This window comes from Micropterus dolomieu, linkage group LG21, assembly GCF_021292245.1.
Source record: "Micropterus dolomieu isolate WLL.071019.BEF.003 ecotype Adirondacks linkage group LG21, ASM2129224v1, whole genome shotgun sequence".
Taxonomy (NCBI): Eukaryota; Metazoa; Chordata; class Actinopteri; order Centrarchiformes; family Centrarchidae; genus Micropterus; species Micropterus dolomieu.
Genome location: NC_060170.1, coordinates 30,254,833 through 30,259,398, shown reverse-complemented (window position 1 = coordinate 30,259,398; position 4,566 = coordinate 30,254,833).

Here is a 4,566-nt window from a genome sequence, read left to right as displayed (position 1 = left end):
TACAAGCTGCTTGCTGAGAGAGCAGCAAGGGTAGGCAGGCTACAGTAGCTTAAATATGGCACCATGTATGGCTTTTGCTAATGAATGAAACAAGAGGGACATCAGCTGAGCTGTAGGCTGATGTGGGCTGACTTTTGACATTTGCTGCTATCAGCTGATGTGCTGGGATTGTGAGCTGAGCTTGACTTTGTTGCCTGCATGCTCGATTATTAATGTCTCTCTACTGTGTTCCCAATAAATCACTCTTAAGTAGGATGAAAAACATGAACAAGTTGACTATCTGAAACACACACACACACGCAACAAAATCCTCCAATGATTGCCTACTTTCCGTCTCAGTTTCTTTCTGTCTCCTATACACATCCCCTATGAGTGGTGAACAACCACAATCACAATCAGTGCTAATGCTCACATATGTTAGATGCAATTGTGGAGGAAGATAATGCTAGCAACCAACCCAACAGTGTTCTTTCTTAGATACCACAACCTTTTGTTATGCTGGCTGTAGGGTATATAATGTATACCGATATATATTTCAAAAGAGATATGAAATTAGACAATACTGTTTATACTGATAGTTTGATGTTGAGTTAATTAATATGTTTCTGTAAAGTCCTGCCAGCGTTTGCTCCTCTATCTCTCCCTCACCGCGCAGCCCCACCCCTGCCTCTGTGTCTGCACGCAGTCGTCTACTCACAAACTCTCAACAACATGGAGGTAGACACAGTGCTGGTCGACACTGTTAAAGACCTGGCTTGTAAAAAGAAAAGCATTCATTCAGTGTTTCCCACACATACACTTCGGCGGACCATCCAGGTTAGGTGACACACTGTCGCATTTATCAGAGAAACAGTGATTACGTTACAAGTCGCGACACTGTGGATACTTTACAAGAGCGGACCAGGTAAAGTGACAGTGAACACACCAGTCAGATATTCGTTAGCGACCACATTGGTTTTGTTTTGAAAGGCTACGTTGCAAACACGCCTCCTCAACATGCAGCACAGCTGCATAGACTGTATATAAAAAGCTCAGCTGCTGCTGTGAAGGGAATCACAATCGTTTTTTTTTCGGTGACTTTATCCAGCCTAGGCTACTACTGAGGGGAAAGTCCCCGAAGCGGACACACAGTCAGAGAGAGACGGTAAAGCCCCTTTTCCAGTGCTCGACTCGCCTCGACTCTACTTGGCTTCTTTTGGTTTTCCATTGTGTAAAAGTTGTACTTGTACCTGCTACCAGGTACTTTTGTGTGTGTGTGTGTGTGTGTGTGTGTGTGTGTGTCGCATTGAATATTACGTCGCGGCAGTTGTGTGTGTGTGGCGTTGCTAAGACGACCAGCTAGATTGAGGGGTACTATCTCTAGGTACTACCTGCAATGGAAAACGGAGGACGGTCAAGGCGAGTTGAGCTGGTACCGGTAATGGAAAAACGGCAGAATAAGCGGGGAACTCTGACGTGTTTGCAGCGGAGATGTTAGGTCTCTGAGTTTGAAGCAAACTGAAGGAAAGCGAATTCAATAAGTGAGTGATACTTAAGATGTAGAATTAAGTATAATTACAATGGTGAAATAAGAAACAAGCTAAGTTACTAAAAGTAGTAAAAACATGCCTGCTAAAACCGCCCCCCCCCCCCAGCCCGCTTAGCAGAAAATACCAATATATATTTTATACCGGAATTCTGCCTAACAGTACCGGGATATGACTTTTTGGCCATATCGCCCAGCTCTATTGGACTGTGACTCACTGGGAAGCTAATAAATGCCCCCCTTCCACCCCCAAACACACACACACACACCACACTCTAGCCCTCCGAACCCCTAGCAGGAAATAAATGAAAATCCTTCTCTTTCTCACATACATCAGACTCCATTGCTTACAAAGAAGCCCCACCATCAGCCAACACTCACTCTTTCCAACTCCATGTGCTTATGTGTGTGTGGATGTGCCCACTTTGACACATGTATACAAGCCAATCACTTTTGGCAGCAATCACAAATAATTAACAGATGAAGAGTTCCATTCACAGAGGCTTCTCGCCCTGTAACAGGGCTCTGCAAGCATAGCTCTTATCTTTGAAAATGTGTGCACTGAAATTTTGCATATGCTTAGACAATCTAGGTGAGCCTATTCAACCCTTTGGGGCCTGCCTTTATTAAAGCTCAAGGATCACCCTATTCCTCATTCCTACTCCTTTTTAGAAAGAGTGGATGGCAATATATAGGGTAAATTTATATCGATATCATTGTAAATTCACAGAGTATATTACAATTTGTAAGCACAAAACACGATCTACAAATAGATTCAAAATCCACAAACTTTTTATGATCCACAAATATAAAGTACAATCCACAAATAGATTCAAAATCCACAAACAAACTCTCGATGATCCACAAACAGAAATCAGTGACTTGTACTTGAAAACCAGAATGAATGTCTGTGAAGGGTCTCAGTCATCCAGGTCATAGTTATCTAAAGAAGGTTAAAATCAAGGGCAACTGGACTTGGTTGAAGATACAGGAAGACGTTTTGTCCCTCATCCAAGAGACTTCTTCAGTTCTGACAAACTAGTAGGGGTTTGAATGAATGAATATTTGAATGAATGCAAAATTATTTGTCTGTGCGTGAGGTTCATATTCTATTTTTAGGTTGTTTTGCATTTGTTTTAAGAATTTTCACACTGTTTAACTGTTTTTGAAAATTACAATTTCTATAAATGCACTCTTCATAATTTGCAAACAAACACAGTCTAACCTGTATTTTCCAACCACATGCGTACAAATTCTTTGCAATGCTCACCATTCAAGTGTCAAATCTGTGTTTGCAGATCAAAGTGTATTTGTAGATTGCTTCATATTTGTCTACAAATTCTTCTGACACTTGTTTACCACGGAGTACAATGGTATATTACGGCCATTGTAGATTAATAAAAACAAAATACGGAGCAGTGGGAGGGGGGAAAAAAAAACTTAAAATTTTCGTGATTGAAGTCGTAAATTTACAAGAACAAAAATTCAGATATTCTCTGAGATTAGAGTGGTTAATTTAAGAGATAATTGTCATGGCCTCTCCGGGACTCATGGGTCAATGTCCCCTGTTAGTATTCTGTGTGTGCATGTGTGTGTGTGTGGGCAGGTGGGGTTTCTCCAGGGTACCTGGCTCTCCAGCGTGGCTGCAAGTTATCATCTAATCAAGCCCCAGCTCAAATACTCCACAGATCCAGGCAGCCGGCGCCAGTTTGTTTCAGTCACTCACGTGGTAACGTACTCTTGGCCAAACCTAGTGTAACCCTTGTAGATTGTGGATACTCCTGTGTTAACATCTCTTCCTCTCTGTGTGCAGTTGTTCTTCATCACCTTCGCTACCTGCCACACTACTAGTAACTACAGTTACTAATAACAAAATCATTGTGTTACTTGCAAACTGGTTCTTGAAATATCCGCATAACAGCAGGAGAGAAAAATAAATCAAAGGTCTTTTTCATGCGTGTTTACATAACACTTCCGACCTAACTTTTGACTTTAGCGCCAGTTCATGAGGACACAGAAATTGCAGTGCTGCCAAAGAAGTCTTTCGAGGGGTGGAGGTATTACTTCATAAGTTTTCGCGAAAGGACAGCGATACCCTCTAGTGCGCCTGTGGCGAGGCTCTTTAGCCTGGGCAGTCTTGTGCTGACTCTGAGGAGGAACAGGTTGTCTGACAAACAATTTGAGACTCCTGCCCAAGGTGCGAATTACAGGGGAGCCAGGGTGAGCTTGGCACCCATAATAAGACATCAGCTCCCCTAAAAGATATTTTGGGGTGTCCCTAAAATATTGACAGCATTCTTTATTGACATTAATCTCTATATTTCTCTATCATCATGGATCATGCAGAGCGTCAGACTTCATACAGCCAGAGGGAACTACACTGCTCAAAAAAAATAAAGGGAACACTAAAATAACACATCCTAGATCTGAATGAATGAAATAATCTCATTAAATCACACAAATTATCAATGGAAATCAAATTTATCAACCCATGGAGGTCTGGATTTGGAGTCAAAGTGGAAAACCACACTACAGGTGTTATGGGTTGGCTTCGCCCTCTCCTCCCTTCCTTGTGTTCTGAGTTTTTCCCTTCCCTGCTGTCTCTGTCAGTCATGTCTGTCTAGTCCGGTGTGTGTGTGTGTGTGTGTGTGTGTGTGTGTCTCCAGGCCTGGTTCATCTCCACCTGCAGCGCTCCGCACCTGTGGCTCATCATCATCAACCCCTGCAGTTATAAGCTCTGGATCAGCTCCCACTCTTCGCCAGTCTGTCAATTTAACCCCAGTGGTATCTTGCTCCGGCCACCTTTATAATCTTGAGCGTGCTTTCTTTGTGATCCTGCCTAATGACTTGTTTCTCTTTCTGTCACAGTTTCTCCTGTGAGCGTAGTCGCTGCCTGCCTGCCCGTCCGCTAAGCTACCTGCCTGTTTGCTCGCCATCTGGCAGCTTGCCTGTCCGCCCTGACCACACTCCAGTTCGCCTCGTCAGATTCCCTCCAAGCCTGGAATCCCCCCCCCCCCCCCCCCCCCCCCCCCCCCCCCCTT